This window comes from Macrobrachium nipponense, chromosome 25 (genome assembly GCF_015104395.2).
Source record: "Macrobrachium nipponense isolate FS-2020 chromosome 25, ASM1510439v2, whole genome shotgun sequence".
NCBI lineage: Eukaryota > Metazoa > Arthropoda > Malacostraca > Decapoda > Palaemonidae > Macrobrachium > Macrobrachium nipponense.
In genome coordinates, this window is record NC_087214.1 from 27873152 (window position 1) to 27894139 (window position 20988).

The following is a 20988-nucleotide window of genomic DNA, read 5'->3' on the forward strand; positions in this document are numbered from 1 at the left end:
GAAGGAAATAATAATAACAATAAAAAAGGGAATTCGGAAAAGAGAAATAGTCTTGAACGAATTGGGAAGGGAAGGAACCGAGATCACTCGAGTGAAGCAATAAATTATGTTGAGGAGGTCGTTCAGTTCATTTATCCCTACCCGAGAGAGAGGGAGGGAGAGAGAGAGAGAGAGAGAGAGAGAGAGAGAGAGAGAGAGAGAGAGAGAGAGAGAGAGAGAGAAGGTTCTTAATTATATTATTAAAATTATAAATTCCCTCAATCTCGAGGTGTTTTTCATCCATAGCATTTTCTTCAATTTTAAAATCTTATCACCTCACAAAATCTCTTTGATCTCAAGTTATATTTTTCCTCCACATTATTGACCTCGGTCATTAAATCTATCGACATGTCACCTCAAGTTACCTCTCAACAGCATTTTAGTCTTTCCTTACTTTATTTTGGGGGTAAAGTTCAGTTGGACGTAGATGGACCCTTCCCCGATTAGATTTTGGAATGGAATATTTATTCAACGAAGATGCCTCATTGTGTCTTCTTTCCATTGTGTACGATTCTTTGTCTTAATAATCTTCGTCTGCTTAATTGTATGTGATATTTTAGTGCTAAAAGTTTATGTTTGGTCTTCGTCAAAACGTGAGTAATTTATTGTCATTTTTTGAGACCTTTCTGAGTTTTAAGATTTAATTTTTTCTGTAGGAATTTGCCAAGTACTTTCTCCGCTCTTATCCGAGTTATATGATCCATTTGTAAAGATAAAGAACAGCCTAATATTAATTTGGAAAGTTTCAGAATCATGCTAAATTTACTCATACGAGTTATGAACGTAACGTATATATATACTACATCTACTTTTCAAGAGAGACTGCCTCGTGATAGGAGACAACATCAAATGGAGCAAACATACCAACATATGCATTCCCGTGTATGTGTATGTTTGTGTGTTTGTGACGCAGCGAGGGACAAAAACATCCTTTGGCAATACCCGAAATGCTTTTCCTACAACCTCGCCGGGCGGCAATTGCAAATATTGACACAGCCACTCCGAGGGTGGGGGGTGGGGGTGGGGGCGGGGGGGGGGGGGGGAGGGGGGGGGGGGGAGAACATTTGCGGAGAATGAGAGCCGAATTGTGGGGGGCGCGAGATATTGTGCAGGGGGTGGGCCTTTGATGGGTCACACTTTCGACGGTTTTGGCAAAATACTGAGTATTCCTCGTACTTAAGAACTGTGTATATTGTTCCTGGAGGCAGTTTTACTTCAGGATCTGTGCAAAGTTTCTTCCTTCGGTCCCTATCTGCAACCCCTTTCAGTCATTTTGCTGTACCTCCGTTCATATTCTCTTTCTTCCATCTTACTTTCCTCGGCCGTCTCCTAACAAGTGTTTCATAGCAGAACTGCGAAAGGTTTGCCTCCTATTACACCTCTACAGCCTTTTTACTCTCTATTTCCGGTTTAGCGCTGAATGACCTCACAGGTCCCAGCGCAGCGCTTGCCCCATGGCCTCAATTTTATATTCCATTCCATTCCTTACTCAACCACACAATTGAAAGTTATTTTAAGTTGTGATATTCACGCGAGCTCTGAAATGCAAGTCCAGGGATTTTAGTTGGAACGCCACATAAATATTGCTTAAAAAAAAGAAGAAAAAGAAAAGATGTTGAGTTTTTAGAGTTTGGGTGGCAAGGGGTAATACTATTGCCGTTTGGAGTCAGAAATAAAATATTAAGTTCCCATGTCAGAGGGATTTTAAATTGACCTTGAATGTCGGAAATTGTGCTTTCGTCTCAATCCCTTTGCCAGAGGACTCTGAAACGAAGACGGTGGCCATTTGCCAGCAGAATGGAGGCGAGGCCAGACGACCTTTTCCACACGAAGGCGCTAACAATTCCCACCGATCGAATTCCAGGCGCAGTCGAACATTCGTCCAGATTCCAACTCAGCGTTCCAGGCGGAGGAGAATCGTGTATGATATTTACTTAATCAAGCTGTGATTCTCAGCGCTGGATTCCAGGATGTGACTGATTGGCCGGTTTGGGTTCTTCCAGCCACGTTGGATTAATCAGTTGGGAATTGGAGTTTTAGGAGGAGGAGGAGGAAGAGGGAGAGGATCAAAAGAGGAAGAATGGAAGAAGACGAAGTAGATGAATGAGGAGGAAGAGAAAAAAGAAAGAAGGGGAAAGGGAATCTCTCTCTCTCTCTCTCTCTCTCTCTCTCTCTCTCTCTCTCTCTCTCTCTCTCTCTGGCGTCATATTCAGCCCCTTTTCATTTCCGAAGAATAAACAGAGAGGCAAAAGCTTAACAACCTTCTGGCAAATAAATATATTAATGAAACATTACAACTTTCAGAGAGAAAAAATAAAAACTTGAATTATTTGCAGTTGAACAAAACGTGGTTAAAGTATTTTATTTATTTACGACGTAGGGAAAGTTAGAACTTTTCTGAGGTCAGGACAGACGTAAGACTGAAATCCGAATAAGAAATAAGAAAAAAGTGATGTGAAAGAGAATGAAAAAGAGAAGGGCCAAGGAACCGTCACCTCCCCCTCACCAAAGAAAAAAAAAATAAGTAGATCGTGTTACAAAGGAGGCTTCTTCGACAGGATTCAAAATGTCAAGAAAATATAGTATAAGAAATTTAATTCAGGTGACATTCATCATCAACAGTCACATTTCGCTGTAGGTGTCTAGTGCCGTCATTGCGTCTCACGTGATGCACTGTAGGCGTTACTGAAGGCTTTTTGCAACGTCACTTCGGTCCCTAATTGCCCCCACATTTTATCCTTTTACTTTACCTCCATTCCCGCTTCCTTCTTTCAGTCTTGCTGACCAACCACTTCAACTCCCTTTTGTCATTGTCTGACGAAACTGAATGACCGGAGTGGCCCATTATTTGGTTTCGTCGCCAAATCTTCATATTTCACATTAACGGTGGGACGTCGCTTTCCGTTTTTCACGGAACAGAATTGAAGGCGCTGTCGCGCTAGGAATATTTCCGTCGACTGTTTCTGAGTTTGTCGTCGTCGACTTTCCAAAAGAGTCGACGTCATTCTGTTCTCTGGTTGTGACACACTTCCCCCTACGTGCTGTAGTCGTCGACGTCGTCGTCAAAAGGTGTAAACAAACCGCCTCAGCTGTGACTTCAAGTGTTAAGACAAGTCTGCCTTTCAACAGAAAGCCAACAGTAATGGTGGGTCGTGCTGTTATGCTTTCAGTAATGTTGCATAGAAATATAAATAAATGAATAAACAAACTTCTTTGGGTTCGGTCCTGGTGACAACGACGTGAAAACGAAAGTGTTTATTATAGAGGAGTAAAAGAAGTGTGAAGGAACTGTTTGCAGTTCAGCAAAGTCAGGAAAGTTTTCCCCGAGTCGCCATGTGATTTCTTCATCATTTTTCCTCTTCAGACTTTTTTTCATATAACTATCATGCTCATGATTCCATAAGTATCGTCTCTCCCCCATATCCCATATCTTCGACCGAAAGCTGTTCTGATACCCTTGTCCAGTTTACCGAGCTCTACCTGCATCTTTGTTTCGATGACTTGAAATGGCCGCTCTCCCAGATCTAAACAAGCAGTTAAATCGACGGTAGCGGTGGGGTGAATTCGATCGCTATCGTTGTCAAAATTCGCGGCGACGACTCAAGGAAGTCGTCAAAAAAGATAAAAAAAAAAAAAAAAATGAAAAGTCGACGGAAAGTTCGCTATTGTGACAGCGCCTTCATTACACTTCATTGTTAAGACCTTCGGCGATTGATTTGATTTACATAGAATTCAGGCTGTGAGGCCAAGTGCTTGGGTCCTTTCAGGTATTCAGCGCTTGTAGCAGTCAAAACTGAGAGTTGGAATGGTTGGACAGCAAAATTTAAGCGATGTAGAAGTAAATGAGATGAATTACAAGGAATTAAATGGAGAAAACCCAGCAGTTACACTCAGAATGAGCAGTTAGAGAAGTTGGAGAGCAAAAATAAAGAAAGAGACGAGAATGGAGGTCAAGTAAAAAGCTAGAAAGTGGGAGCAATTAAGTGCCGAAGGGATGTTCCAAAAATCCTTGAGTAATGCCTACAGTGAACCACGTAAGATTAGTAACAGCACTACCCCCAACGGGGACCTTTAGTGATGTATATAGATTTAGAAAATCCTCTCAACGTAAAATGTAATTAGGAATTCCTTAGGGAAAACGACCTTGGTATCTTTGATTGCAAGTTATCTCTTGTAGTTTGGGCATCATATCTTCATCGGATTAGAGTGAGAGTAGACCGATGTTTTGGAAATCTCAGTCTCTGTAGGAAAAGAAGAGCGGAGGTGGTGGTTCTTAACCTACTAAGCTCTTCTTTTCCTACTGAGACTGAGATTTCCAAAGCATCGGTCTACTTTCACTGTAATCTGAAGATTTCTCTTGTAAAACTTCCGTGTTTGTGGCTTGTAGTATAAGATTCGTCTTATGGACTTATCCTGTGTGTTTGTTCATCATCACCGTTACAGGATACCCCAACAATCCTTCGCAACCCAAGACGTGTTTGTGTTTGCACAAGAGATCCAATCTATAAAGATAAACACCTGAGGGTCCTTGAGGTCAGGTCGCGACAGGTGAAAGGTGGTTAGGGGTAGACTCCTCTAGCGAAAGGGAAACAAAAGAAGGTTGCACGTTCCATCGAAGGATCACTGAGAGGAGAGAGACTTCAGCGAAACGAATGAGTTGCCTGTCTTCAGCCTTTGACCAGAAAATCAAAGGAAATCGTTTTGATTATAAATATAAGAGATCTGTAAAATTTGAATCATGCTGAGATGACAATTTAGGGTTGCCAATTTGAACTAGGTATTTATAGGTATATTATAATGTAAAGGGATTCCGCTATAAAAGTAAAATGGCAACAATAAACGACTGGGATGCTTAAAAGATAAAGATAAACATCTACTACAAGCTCCACACGATAATTCAAGGACGACCACGTACTTATAAACACAATTTGAAGTTAATATTGCAAAGATACTTCTCGGCTTTGAGTGGAGTCCGTTGGGAATTTAAGTATTCCCGGCAAATGTCGACTTAAAGAAAAAAAAAAAGGAAAGGAAACTTTCCCTGTAGGAGAGAGGAAGCGAGACTGGACTCATCCTTCATCAGGAATTAGTCAGAAATATTTCGTTTAAAAATGAAACTCGGCAAAAAGCAAACGCACCCCTTTCCTCTAAACCCCTCCCCCTCCCTCCATTCCCTTCCTCTCTCCCTTTATCCCCCTGACCCTTCCCCCTCCCTCCATCCCCTTTCTCTCTCCCTCTATCCTCCTTCCCCCTCCCTCCTAAACACCACCATCTACCTTTAGCAGTTCCTCGTCACCTCCATAAAGAGAGAAAAAATTATTCTGCCTGTTCATCTGTAGCTTCAACGAGAGAGAGAGAGAGAGAGAGAGAGAGAGAGAGAGAGAGAGAGAGAGAGAGCGTTCCCATCCGCAGTCCATCTAATAATTCCCTTATTGGAAACTTCTATAACGTTAGAGACGCAACCCGACATCTCAGACTCACACGGCCTCCTCATCGAAGTCTGGCTGTCGTGAGATATTGAGGTAAAACAGGAAAACAGAATTTCCACTCGACAGAATGAGAAGAAGAATGGCCCCTCTAGATCATCCATTCGGTTTAACCGCCTCTTTTCGAGTTAAAGATCTACAGTTACCTGGTAGGAACGATTCACGGATTGGAAGGAAGTAAAGAAGGAAGGAGAGAAATTATATTCATGCCAGAAGGAAGTTATGAATCTCTGAATCTCTGAATCAATGTCTAGTCCATCTCTAACTTTGGTCCAAAAAGGGTTCGGTTGTTTATAACAGAGACGTTTGGAGATGCTTCGATGGGAAATGAGTTTAAAGTTTCAAACGTTTCGGTCGTTCAGAATTGTTTTATTCGTCTGTCTTTAATAATTTCGTTATACAATGGCGTATTTTGATAAAGGATAGTTAGTAGCTGACGTACTAAGCAAAACAAAATATAAGAATATCTTTATATACCAATTTTGTCGTAAATCTTGACACTTCGGTTTCTGGGAAACTTTAAGATGTTTGAAACAATTTATGTCACCTTACGATCGAGGCCCGGCGGAAATTAGGGTGCTAGAGGGCCAAGTTTGTCGAACCAAACTCTCTTAATTAGTTATTGTGAGAGGCCGTTAAGTTTGACATCTTTAAGAGAGATGGAGAGGCAAGTGTAGAAAACCATGTGGTCCTTTTTAACTCTACTTTTCCATCAGGAATGATTTCACTCTCGGGAAGTTAAGAGAATTCTGGATAATCTTGACAGCTGGGGCGGAGAAGACTCTGGCGGTTTCTTCCCTTTGTTTTTAAAAAAGTTTCCAGCCTGCTGTCTCCCAAGTTTAGTAGATTCTATAGATTTGTAGGTCGACGTAGTATCTTTGCGGATGAGCGCAAGTTCAGTAATACGTTGTCTGTTCCAAAGAGTGGCACATCTGTAGACTAGTAACTACAGGCCAATCTCTGTTCTCCCTGTGTTCTGCAAAGTTGCTTTACTAGAATACCGTTCGCCGGTGTGGATGTCTGCTTCTGTCAGAGGTTTCTCTCTTTTAGATAGCGGTTCGTAATCGTGGTGGGAGGTTTCTGTTTCCTAGCAATAGCAGTTATCTATGGTCTTGTTCGTCATTTTTTAGCAAGTTGTATTTCAACAGAAATCTTTCACATTGACAATTGATCTCTAATCCCCTTTATCTGCCGGGAGGAACCAGATTCTCTGAACAGCAGCACCAATGTGCAGTAAATGTGCCTCGCTGTCTAACTCAGTTCCAGAGGTCCTTTATTCCACACACCTCTGGACTGTGGAACAGCCTCCCTTCAGAGGAAGTCGTGCAGTTGGCACTTCAGAAATTCAAGCGAAAATGCAGTGCATTTCAATACGTTTGTATATATTTGTTCATTTATTATTATTATTATTATTATTATTATTATTATTATTATTATTATTGTTATTATTATTATTATTATTATTTTCAAGTGGGGTCTCTTCTTTCTGTATTTCCCTTTATCTCGTCTCACTTCTTGCTAATGAACACCATATTATTTGAAGGCTTGAATTACAAGTCAATGGCCCCTGTGGTGGGCTTATTCCATATGAATAGGTCCCTCTTCTGAATAATAATATTAATAACCGCAAAAAAATAATACACACATTGGGTCTTTTGCCGTAAAAAATGACTATGAGCTCTCTCTCTCTCTCTCTCTCTCTCTCTCTCTCTCTCTCTCTCTCTCTCAAGGAATCTGGAGCAGTTTCAAGTTTCAGGAGCAAAATGCCTCTTGTATGTGTGTGTGTGTGTGTGTTGCAGCATCACAGGATAAGCAGAGAGAAAGGGAACAGCTGGAAGCCCTTCACTAGAACCGTCTTGTTTTGGGTATTACGAAATGAAGGGACTTCATTGTCCTCTTTTTGCCAAGGAGAGAAAAATGATCCGTATGATTTACTCTCTAACTGTCCTCCAGGACGTCTGGATTCAATAAATTATTTAAAATGAAAATAATTTATTAGGTAGAGTGACTATGACTTTTTGTATGTGTGGAATAATCAATTTAGGGAGGAATTTTACCAATAAATGTTATGGACACTCGTGTGAGACTAGATGATTTTGGTGTTAGACCCTTCCTTGGCAGATTATATTAAAGCCTATTTTTCAGTGTGTGTCTGTGTGTGTCAGTGAGAGAAGAGAGAGAGAGAGAGAGAGAGAGAGAGAGAGAGAGAGAGAGAGAGAGAGAGAGTCCTTTCAAGAGGATTCCTCCTTAATTAAATGACGTTCATTTGAGCTCAAGTTCATCACCTGGAGAGAGAAAAAAAAACTGAAATTTTGGAAATTTGGATCCTAGAACTGGAATGTGAAAATCTTTTTGTAAAAAATCGGTCATTCGTTTTCCGAGAGAGAGAGAGATGAAGAGAGAGAGAGAGAGAGAGAGAGAGAGAGAGAGAGAATGTTTAAAAATCCTTGAAAACCTCAGAACCAACAAAACCTCGTAACTCCGATTCAATGAAAAGTTTATCAGATTAAAAAAATTATTAACTTTAGCTTTTAATCACAGCAGCGTATAAGTTAATATTTTTAGAAACAAAACTTTTGTTCAATTTGCGTATGTTGTTTCTTAATTTGTGTTATTCAGTAAAATACTTTCTTTTTATAAGCTGTTAACAATGTTGAATAACTATGAATTTTATACATTTTGAGTTTTAAAATTTTTGGTTTGAAATCACTGAAGGTTATTGCTAGGTGATTCTCTCTCTCTCTCTCTCTCTCTCTCTCTCTCTCTCTCTCTCTCTCTCCATTGCTAATGGGTTTAAATTCCGGTTTTTTTATCAATTGAGTTTGTCAATGAAATTGTACCCGAGAGGAAAAACTGAGACAGAAAGTAGAACGAAAATTAAATGTTGCTTTGCAGTTTTTTATTCGACCAACTTGTCTTTTTTTAATGAGAGATTAATTTGGGACGTCCTGTAATTGAAAAACGCCGAGAGCGCAGTACCGTAATTACTGGAGTTGGGAACCTTCGGTGAAATGTGCGCGAATGAACATTAAATCTTTTCTAGGCAGGACACTGCGAAACTCGTTTTTTCATTTAAACAAATGATGGAAACATCTGTCATAATTACTATTCAGATTCGTGGAGAATAAAATATATCATATTTGTTTCTTATTATTATTTAAATTGTCTTTGAGTTTGTGATATGCATCTAACAAGCTGAGGTCTTGTAATTTGGGGCATCTTTGCAAGAGAACCATTAAATCCTTCCCGACTTCTCTCTCCATTGCCTCCCCCCCACCTTCTCCCTTTCCCACAAAACTACCAACCTTCGTCCAACATGTTACAAAGTTTACTGAAAACATCCCTTATGAGGTTTGAATAATTAAGTTGGAATCCCAGTGACCTGTAGCTTTGAAAATCGGGATGCCCTGCAAGTGAGGTTTGGAGACCCGGCCTTGAGAGTTGTGTCCCAGAATTTGGCATAATTTTGTACTCCTTCGGTCGAACGGTTAGTGGGTCTAACGGAAGTTTTCTTGATTTTATGGTAAGACATCTTTTGAGAAAATCACTCGAGGAGAGGTCTTGATTAGGGAAAGACATCTTGAAATATTTATTTGCGAGAAAGTAAATTCCGACGTCAGTGTTGTTTACACAATGTTTACTCTGGTGCTGAGATGAAGTTTTGCTCAGGTTTTATAATTCTCTCTCTCTCTCTCTCTCTCTCTCTCTCTCTCTCTCTCTCTCTCTCTCTCTTCCCAAATGAAAAATATACATATCACAATTAAGAAACTGATTTTGAATATCATCAGCTCATTCTGAAAAAATAAATTTCTGGCAATCCTGGTAATAAATATAACCCCACCCCATCTTTGTTTATATCAAGCAAGCGCCACATGAGAGAAAGAGAGAGAATATTTACATTGAAGCGAGAGACCTCGTGGAGACATTCTGTGAAGGTCTGGAGCCAACGAGCGGAATGTCAAAAATTTGTGAGGCGAACAAACAGACTTAGGCCTAATGTTCATGTCGTGTCAGGACGTGAATTCAAACACTTGTGTGAACTCAGCTTGAGGGAAATAGGGATATACGAATTCTAGTCCTAAGGAAAACAGGGAAATAATGACAGAATGATAAAGGGGCAAAAGTATGGCTGTAATCCCAAAGGGAAATTGATAGAGAGAGAGCTCACCTTGGATGACATAAGGTTATATGACTAAGGGAAAAAGCAGATGCAAACGCAGGATTGAACTAAACTTTTTAAGTTAATGAGAAAGCTTTAAGTTGCCTTGGGAGAAAGTTGTTTGAACGGCATTGCTTAAGAAGGGAAGAAGCTGAATAAAATAAACAAAAGGTAAAGAATATGTGAAGAAGATTAGAAGGATAAATGACGCCTTAGTTGGAACCAAATCATTATAGCTAATGTATAAGGGTTGGGAGCGCCATAGTGGCTTATGTCCCTAGACCGATAATGGAAAAATGGAGAGCAAATTGGGTTATACGGCGTCAAAGGCATCATTCAGTCAAGATAGTCATTAAGGTCGAATTTCGCATAAAAGGATTTTATGTGGAAGACTGGAAGAGAGGTAGAGATTATTTGTGCCAAGGCGCTGGGTAACTCTTAGGTCACTCCTTTAGTAGTGTTCATCTTGGATTGTAATTACTTTTAACACCAAAAACAAGTTTTTCTTTCCATTTCACACCTCTAGCGGTTAAAGCAATTTTTTTTACTATTAATAGAATAATTTCTATAGGTTTCTGTTTTATGCTATCAAACCATATATTTTACTATTGAAAGTAACACCTGCTCCGAATAAATGCTCACTGAATCTTACTCTTTCATTTATTCAGGTGATTGTATGTATATCTAAATGTATTATTTTTCTTGTAGAATAAATCTCACATGTCAGGACTCGAGATGAAAAGATCAAGCATCTGAATTTCTCTCTCTCCCTCTCTCTCTCTCATATATATATATTATATATATATATATATATATATATATATATATATATATATATATATATGAATGGTCACCTATATCTATAGCAGACGTTACGACAGTAGTTGGTGGCATTAATAAATGACAGTTTCCGTGTTTAGTTGTTTTCTGGTAAATGGCCAAACGGAGAGATGACGCCCTTCCTTCGATATATTGACCGTCGAAGATGGTGTTCGTTGTGAGGCGTCTTGCTTTAAGAGGAAAGCAATAATTCTGTTGTTTATCCTCCGAGAAACAAAGTGTACAAGATAAGACATTTGACGATTGCTAGACGGGCTTGGAATAGACCTATTGTGGGAAAAATCTGTATTTAAAGAGCTTTAATATCCGTTTACGCCTGGAAAACCATTGGCTATCCTGTAGAAATAACTCAAGGTAGTCCTAGTTTAATTTTCATTTTGTTTCCTGGCGCATAAATCTCTCTCTCTCTCTCTCTCTCTCTCTCTCTCTCTCTCTCTCTCTCTCTCTCTCGTATGCAGCTCGTTTCAAGTTGAGGTATAGCACGGGGCTTGCAAATTTTAAAGAACACTTTTCTTTCCTCTTTTATGGCTGGTCACTCGTGTAATCACGTCGACTCCCTTTCTCCGTCCTTTGAGGTGACATTTTAAGGTTCCTGGTCACTCCCCCTCCCCCTCCCCCCTCCCCCCTCCCTTTCCCTTTCCTTTCCCCTTTAATCTTCCCCTTTCTAGACGAAAATTATAGATATTCCCGAGAATCCTGGAATAAGGGCTTCGTGTTAAGCGTTTTTGAGTCTGCCTTGTTAGGCAATCCTTGACTGGTTCTCTTGCATAGGTCTAGAGAATTTCTCGAGTCAGAATATTCTGTGTCTTGATGCTTTCTTGTTTGTCTGTTTAGTTTTAAGTGACTAATAGACGCGTGTTTCACTATTCTGTTCCTTAAGTGTTGAGTAGATGTAGGTTTTATTTTTCATTAAATAGCTTTCTTTACTTTCTGCTATCATTCATCATGAACATCAAGGGTCAAGATTCCGGGTGTTGTTTCCTCTGGGATTCAGATTTCAAATGAATGTTCTCAACATATGGAAACTTTTGTCATTCCCCTTAAATGTCCAGTTCTCAGATGAGAGTCTCTCTCTCTCTCTCTCTCTCTCTCTCTCTCTCTCTCTCTCTCTCTCTCACATGCAGTCCTGATTCGCTCAGTCGTTCTGCCCCTCAGAGAGATGTTCGCCTATTAGGGATTAGGAATAATGATTGTCCCTCGAATTGGAAGCCTGGAATCAAAACTAATTGCGAGGGAAGGGGAAGTAAAAAGGAGAGAGAGAGAGAGAGAGAGAGAGAGAGAGAGAGAGAGAGAGAGAGAGAGCACCACTAAAATGATTTATTAGGAAAATAATGAAATCCTGATTATCAGACGGGATTAGATTCTGCGAGGGATTTATAAATAGAATTAGTTATTTATTTTTTATAGGGACCTGTAACCTGTAACTCCTTCTCTGCCTGTAGATCCAGGTTAGGATTGGAAACGAGATATTTTTGATGCTTTACCAAAAATATTCCTAAATTTTAATCTCTGTATTTTATTAGCTTTATAAAATAAAATAATTTTTGGTACAAGGAGGGATGACGGAATTGGGTTTGCATGTACACACTTTCTCTCTCTCTCTCTCTCTCTCTCTCTCTCTCTCTCTCTCTCTCTCTCTCTCTCTATGAGAAATATATTTTCACGGAGAAATCCAACCTCCTCAGGAGGGAAGATGCAGAGAAAGAATTTCCTCCCTGATCCATTGAGACAGATTCCTGTATCATTTCATCTCCCTTTACCCGAAGCAGTGGAAGGACGCTAAGGGGAATTTCAAAATGTTGAAAAGACAGTAAAAGGAAGGGTAAATGAAAGAAAAGGAGAAAAGTGAGAGAGTAAGAAGAAAATACAAAAGAGTAAAAGGGAATCGGTGACCGGAAGAGAAGAAAACTAAATTCGCTTCCAAATCAGATTTAAGGGAATTGGTTCTTTATTTTCCGTTCGGTTTTTTTATTTTATTTTATTTTTATTGTTTAAGGAGTCTTTTGACCTTTTAAACCAGTTCTGTTTTCCAATGAGAGAGCTGCCTCTTCGCCATATTATATTCTTGCAGATATTTTTTCTATCTCTCTGTTGATAAGAATATAAAGGGTTCCCCCCCCTCTCTCTCTCTCTCTCTCTCTCTCTCTCTCTCTCTCTCTCTCTCTCTCTCTCTCTCTCTCTTTGTAACATCCTTAAAATTTAAGACGTTTATGTAATCTAACCAATATTCTCTTTTATTTCCAGGTACGTCGAGCTGTTGCGTATTATTGACACCGCGAGAAGAGGTAAGGTTGTGGTTCAGAATTCCTTTCACACACACACACATTATATAGCTATAAGATAATGCATATGTATATGTATATGTATATTATAGTTTTCCAGTTGTTTATTTGACGCTTATCTGTTGCAATTACCCATCACAGAAATCTATATTTACCACAGCTATGCACGCTGATAAAAACCACTGTACGAGGCTAATATCAATATTACCATTCTTCTCTTTAAAAGTTGACCGTGACTGATTCCCTCCCATCAGTCGTTCTTCAGTTGAAACCACAAAAATTAAAGATTCTCTCATCCATTGCCATTTTACAGGACTTTAGTTTCTGGTCGCGGTTCAAACACGATTGATGACCAAGATTTGATGTCTGTTTGCCTGATAACCTTGTGTTCATTTCCACTTCACGGGTTTGGTTACTGGATTTATGTTTATTGATTTTTTTTATAGATATTTACAGTTTTGGGTTTTGCTGGGAAGAGGATATTTTTCAGAAGTTCGGTTATGGAAGATAGGGCTGGTTGAAAGTGTCACCTCTCGAGAAATGTCATCTTATATGGAGAGAAATATAGACGGATTCAAGTGTTTCTTTGTTATTGCAACTTGTCTATATATATATATAGTATATATGATATATATATATATATATATATAATATATATATATATATATATATATATATATATATATATATATATATATATATATATATATATATATATATATATATATATATATATATATGTATATATATATATATATATATATATATATATATATATATATATATTATATATATATATATATATATATAGGTAAGGAAGTATATCTTAGTTTAACCAGACCACTGAGCTGATTAACAGCTCTCCTAGGGCTGGCCGAAGGATTAGATATTCTTACGTGGCTAGGAACCAATTGGTCACCTAGCAACGGGAGCTACAGCTTATTGTGGGATCCAAATCACACTATATCGAGAAATGAATTTCTATCACCAGAAATTAATTCCTCTGATTCCGCGTTGGCAGAGAAGGGAATCGAACTTCGGACCACCGGATTGGCAGCCGAGCTCGAAAACTACTCGTCAGCGTGACGTGGAACTTATATATATATATATAATATATATATATATATATATATATATATATATATATATATATATATATATATATATATGTGTGTGTGTGTGTGTGTGTGTGTGTGTGTGTGTGTGTGTGTGTGTATGTATGTATTTATGCATGCTGTACCTCTCTACCCATAAAGATTTGATTTGATACCTATAAGTCCAGCCCTTTTATTTATTATTCTTTTCTTTTGTTTATTTATTTATTTTGATTGAAGGCAAACATTCATCTCGCATTTCTCTCTCCTTCAAGGAGAAGCTGTCTACATCTCAATCCCTTCTCTTATATAGACGACTGGATCTGTTCTGTCCATCTTGCGCAGAATATCCCACTCGAACACAGAGAACTCACTCGGGAATCCTTTGGAAACCACCACCTCCTCCTCCTCCTCCCCTCCTCCTCCTCCTCCTCCTCCTCCATATGTTCTTCGGGAAAGTTCCTGCAAAAACCGAGCAATTGGCTGAGTGCTCAAGTAAGCTTATTCTGTTAGACTCTCGCTTTATGGTCCCCTTCCTCCACTTTCTCTCTCATAAAGAGAGAGAGAGAGAGAGAGAGAGAGAGAGAGAGAATTTTGATTAATCATTGCCTACAGCAGGAGCGTCTTGTTTTGTAAAAATAATGTTAATTAATCTGATATGAAGGACTTACATTCGACATATATTAAGGACCCGTAGAAGACGAAGTAATTATGGACTTGAGGCCATAACATTCAGCATCTGACCTGAAACTATTTAAAATGCCGAAGTCTCTCTCTCTCTCCCTCTCCAGCACAGAGCAGAGACGCACAAAGGCTTCGCAGCTTCTCAAGTCTCTAAACACTTATAACTGACTTATAATTGAATTATAGTGAAATATCATGGAGAAGGACAGTCCCTACTCTCATACAATCGCGTAGAGAGAGAGAGAGAGATTCCACGTATATTTCCAGCTCCCCCCCACCCCCTTCCACAGAGACATCCATCCCAAGAGCAGCAACTCAGGAGGCGTCGTAATGAACCCCACCTGTTGAGTCACCTTCCGTCCTCGTTCTCGTCCTGTAAAGAAAAGTCTATGATGTCAAAATCATTAGTATTTCAGTAGAATCTGTACTGAAGTCATTCTTTCCTCAATAAATTCTTGAAGAAATTTTAATTTTGCGAATAAATTTTGGGATTTGTTGTAAGGAATTTTCAAATGCAGGTTGCATCATGAATCCCCTGTCTGTGGAACCTGTCACCACGACTCTTCATAAGCCAAGATTTGCGCTTTCCGACTTAACTCTGATTTTCAGACGTCCCGATAAATTGGGCGATGGAATAATGAGAGAGAGAGAGAGAGAGAGAGAGAGAGAGAGAGAGAGAGAGAGAGAGAGAGAGAGAGAGAGAGAGAGAGAGTTTCTATTTTTGGATGATGATGATTTATAGCCATGAATCACATCTCTCAACTTCATAATAAAATAACATCAATGCATCTGGACCCTGAGAATATTACTGGTGTTTCGTTCAAGTATTTCCACTCTCAACTATTCAAGTATAATTCGAAAACCATGGCTAATCTTGCTTTTTTGAATTTCCAAGGTCATTTATTTATTTGAGAGAGAGAAAATTTTAAAGTCGAGTACCCAAGTATATGTTCAGCTTTCTCTCCCAGCGCCATCTTGCTTGTTCTCATTCCCAAGGTTATTTCCAGTTAATAACTGAAGGGTATTCCAGGGGCAAAGGTTAGTTGGTTCTCTCTGAATATTTCTGTTGGGGGGAATCCTGGATATATAGGTCGGTAATCTACATTGAAACCAAACCCCCCCCCCCCCCTTCTCTCTCTCTCTCTCTCTCTCTCTCTCTCTCTCTCTCTCTCTCTCAGGTAATAGCAAGGGAATAGTAAGTATTCGAAAATATCACCTCGTGTTGGATCTTAAACTTGAGGCAAACTCAACAAATGTACTGTTCTCTTTGTGGTCCTAAAATTTGCATATACCAATTTTCAGTGAGATCAAGAACTTATATTTGATATATATATTAAAAAACAATTTTCTTGGGCAATTTTTCAATTTTGTATTTAAACACATTCTATGTTTTCGTACATATATCCTGGTCCTTGTGACTTTTCACATCACTTTCACAACTCCTCAGTAAGAAGGAAAACGAAAGAACACCACCACAAATTAGATATTAATATGCTTTGCAGACTCGTGAATTGATGAAAGACTTAAACACAAGACAGTAAACTCATATTGGAATCTATAATTAATATTGACAGACCAATCAAGACGTTTACACTCCACTGATTTTGCAGGTAAGGGTAAATTTTCAGTCCAATTTCTAGTTGGAAGCATCATGCCAAGAGAGAGAGAGAGAGAGAGAGAGAGAGAGAGAGAGAGAGAGAGGGTGGGGGGGTTGTCATGGGGCGTTCGTATCGTCAAGTGTCTCACGTAACCAAACAAAACACGATTAAGGTGCGCGATGAAACGCAACCTTTGTTCGCTGATATTAAATTGAAAATGTATATTAAAACAGCGAATGAAACAGCAACAACAATAATTCCGAAATACAATTTGGGCACAATTTGTTCGTTCCCCAAACACTCGGTGCAAAGCTGAAACCCTTTTCAGAATAAACGGAAATAGAAATAGAACGTAATTTGGGCAATTATTCTTGTCCGACAAGAAAGGGTCAGGTGCCAGTTCAGGGGTAAATGACAACAGTGTTGCCAACCCCTACCCACCTCCCGATCCACCCCCCCCCCCACCCCCCCCCCCCCCCTTCTCCCAGAGTCATGATGACAAAGAGTTGAGATGTTCTAGGAACACACTTCCAGCCACTTTGTCAATTGTTGTGAAATTTTAGAGATGGGATCAGTTCATATTATTTCCTGTTTGTTATCTTCTTTTGACCATCCCAGGTCACTAAGATTCTGGCTGACGGATGTTGCATTCGGCCAACATAGGTCTTGCTCGATGGGCGTCTCATTATTTCCCCAAAACTCGGGAACCAATGTTGCCTTTTGTCCCTGGCTTCGGGGAATACTTCCAACGGCAACAGCTGATTTCTGGATCACGCTGCACATGATTGCATTAGGATGGGCACCTAATTCCCCAGGTGGAGAGAATGTTCCTGAGAGGCGGTTAAATTCCCTTTGTGGTAGGGCTAATTCCCTACTAAGTGGTGGGGCAGATTCCCCAGGGGTTGATGAAAATTTCTCAGGTGATACGGAGGTAGGCCTTAGGTGGTGGGGAAAATTCTCACTGTTGGGGAAATTCCTTAGATGGCTAAAATTCCAAGCATGTGGTGGGGAATATTCTCAAGGTGGTAGGGAAAATTTGCCAGGTGATGATGTGAAAAATTCCCTAGATGGGGAAAATTCCCCTGTTGATATTGAACGCCGTAGAGTACTCGCCCCTGTGGAAAGAAAATAACTAATGTTCGCGTCTAGAAATTAAAGGAAAAATAGCAAAGTTATCCCTCAAGTTCAGGTATAACTTTCAGTCTAATCTTGTTGCAGAGGAAGAGAAAATAAACCTAAGCTAAATCTTCAATCAAGGAGTCTTCTCACCTTCAAGTGTTCCAGTGAGAGGCAAATTCATTCCTGTTTTCTCTCTCCCCTGAATTTTAGGTGTATCGGTTTTCTCTCTGTCGAAAATATTCTCTGATAGGCAATAAAATTGTGAACGAGTGTTCCAGGAAGAGACATTTGATTGGCGAGTCCGATGGACAAATTTTTCTAGATAACACCAGGTATTATTTAGTGAGCCTTCGAGAGTTCCATTTTTCCTGTGCATTTTTCCGTGATTTCATTGTTGGGTTTGGAATTTATTTCTTCTGTTATCTGTGTTCTTCTCCGTTTTCTTGTTTTGGCATCTTCTCCTGGAACCGTCTTGCATCGTCGCCATTACAACATTGCTTAGGACGGCAGTCTCTCAATTGTTTTCTTAAATAAATTCTTGGGGAAATGTGTCATACATTCTTAACAGTAAAAGCAGCCTCTCCATTCACTACTGTTCTTAGGATCACATCGATTTCTAGAACCTGTGGAACCTTCCTTTGCTTTTTAGATTTTTTCATTTTCTCACGTAAATTAACCCTGCAGATAATATGGGACCACTGTATACATTTTTGCCTTATGGCCACGGAATTGTTTGTGTTCATTTGCATATATTTGTGCGTTTATATGTGACACTAAGCTGTTTTTTGTGGAAAAAAAAGCTAGCTTAGCATTTTTATTGTCACAGGATATTTGAGAGTAATTGCTGAACCCGTCGCTTCTGTCTTTAGAAATTCTTCGAATTTAATCACGATTTGTCCGAAACAGATTAATTAGGTCGGGTACCACTAGGCTCAGGCAACAAATAGCCCTCTCTCTCTCTCTCTCTCTTCTCTCTCCTCTCTCTCTCTCTCTTCTCTCTCTCTCTCTCTCTCTCTCTCTCTTCTCTCTCTCCGTATATAGGTCCATAGGCCTAAATCATCTTTCTCGAAAAACATTCAGTAAACGATAAACTTTGAAGTGGTTTCCATTGTCAGTGTCCCCTGAATATCAACAGGTGACGGATGATGGCAGGTCATTCCACTCACACCTGACACCTGACGACCACGCCGCTCTCCATTGCCAGGGTTTCGTCACTCTTACTTTTGTTGTTGTTGTTGCCGTCATAAAAGTATGCACACTCAGTGTATCCTTCATGACTCCCAGCAGGAGGAGGAGGAGGAGCTGATCTTTGATATAATCCATCCTCAAGTCCTAAAGCGTCTGTCTTCTCTTAGATTGTAACTACGGCTGTTGTAGTTCCCTTTTTAATTCTTCTTCTTCTTCTTCAAGATTTCATGCAGGGAATTTCTTTCAAGTTAGACTTGCATTACTTTAGAAGTGCTCTCGGAATACTTTATTTTTTCAGCTAAATTTGTTGCCTAAATGTGCCATTTTGTTCTGTGGATTTTGCTCCTTTTATATATATTTTCTTCTTCGCAAATTCCCCTGTGAGAGTGCTCTTAGAAGTCTGACATGTATTACTCCAGCAGCACTCCCAGAATACTCTCTTTTTCAGCAGAATTTGTTGCCCTAAACGTTTCAGTTTTAGCTTTCTTTAAGAGAGAAGTATTGTCTGTCCGTCCGCACTTTTTCTGTCCGCCCTCACATCTTCAAAACTACTGAGGCTAGAGGGCTTCAAATTGGTACGCTGATCATCCACCCTCCTGTCATCAGACATCCCAAATTGAAGCCCTTTAGCCTCAGTACCTTTTATTTTATCTAAAGTTAAAGTTATCCATAATCCTGCGACTGGCAACGCAACAACACAGGCCACCAAGACCGGCTGAGAGTTTCATTGGACGCGGCTCATGCAGCATTATACCGAGACCACCTTAATGATAAGCTGTACAGAAAACTCGATTGCGCCGACGGTTTCTTCGGAGCATTTATCACTTGTTCTCTGGGTTCACAGTTGATTGAGGGTGAGAGAGGGTTGTGTCAGCGTCTAGTATTGACATAAATCTTTATAGCTCTCAATTATCAGTTCAGATTTGTTGGGAATATAATATTTCGACGCAGTTTTATTGAACTTATTAGTTTTTATATTAATCGAATATTCCAGGCAACAGATTGAAATGAAATTGAAAAAAAATCATCCAAACGAAGATGATGTAGACATTCCATCAGTCACACGAATGTAGACACATTCAATTCACATCTTTCATTTTTCCTTTTACTTCCTTCAGTCTCTACCCTTCCTCTTCTGTCTGTCTCAGTCTCCGCTCTTGAATTCCTTTATAGAAACCTAATTTTTTTCATCCACAGTCAAATTTTTTATTTGTTTTGTCCCTTTCCTGACAGAAGAGAAAGTTGGAGAGGGTTTTTTTGGTTTCTGTCTACCTGAACTCTCTCAGAAACTCCATAGTTATTCATGACGCTTCTTTTGTTCTCTTTCCATCCTGAACCATTTTATTCCCTTTTCCAAGTCTCTTAAAATGAGCTTTCTCTTTTCATTCACTGTGAAAACTTTGATGCTGTCTCCCAGGCAGCGCTCTTGGATGTTGACGCTCGCTTATAATTGGGGGAGAGAGAGAATATTCTCTCTCTCTCTCTCTCCGGAGAAATGAATAGTTCCCTCATAATTTCGGTTCCTAATGAGATCATAAAGGCCTTGAGATCAGACTTCCTTTCCTGGCATTCTTCATAAAATTATTATTTCACAAACAACAACAAAGAAAGAAGAAGCGTCTTTTGGTCACTGGGTTTGAGAAAGTGTCTCTCACCTGGAAGTCTTTATATTCCTTTTATTGACAATGAGATATTAATCTTCTTTTATTGTGTTTCTGTAGAGCTCCTGAATTTTTTCAATAGGTCTTTTTCAAATTGTAATTTATATTTGTAAGTCTTTATAAACACGCACACACATATTTATAACCTATAGATAAAAAGAAAAATATGAAAATGGCATATCATACATTAGTACATACATTCATACATATACCTTTCTATGCATTCCAATATGATCAGATGCTGAAAACAGAAGAAGTGCGTATAATAATAATTCACATTTACAGTTGAATTCCTATCGTACAGCTGAGGCCATTTTCATGGCCTTAATATCTCGGGTACAGACCAGAAAAGAATTTCTCTGTTTTTATCGCTAATCCAGCGTCTGTTGATGGCCTCCTTGTGTACAACAATTCCTTTTCATTATTTCCCCTTATTTGGGTGGAAAGAAAATGTTGGAAAATTTTATGACTTTTGGGATACTTTCGGATTCATTATTTAAGAGGATTGTTGGTGGTTACTAGATTTATACAGTTTAATTCTCTCTCTCTCTCTCTCTCTCTCTCTCTCTCTCTCTCTCTCTCTCTCTCTCTCTCTCACGCATTTTCAAATGAATTAAGGAATGAAAAACAGTATACGAAGATTATTTGGTTTAATGTTTATCGCTTTAGGATAAGACAGACAGTTTCTCTCTCTCTCTCTCTCTCTCTCTCTCTCTCTCTCTCTCTCTCTCTCCTGTATGGGAGAATCAGCATGGCCCTGTCTGTTGTATCCAGGAATTGAAAGGTTTCATATCCAGTCCGATTCTGGTCCTCAGTGACAGAGCATGAAGTCTTATGG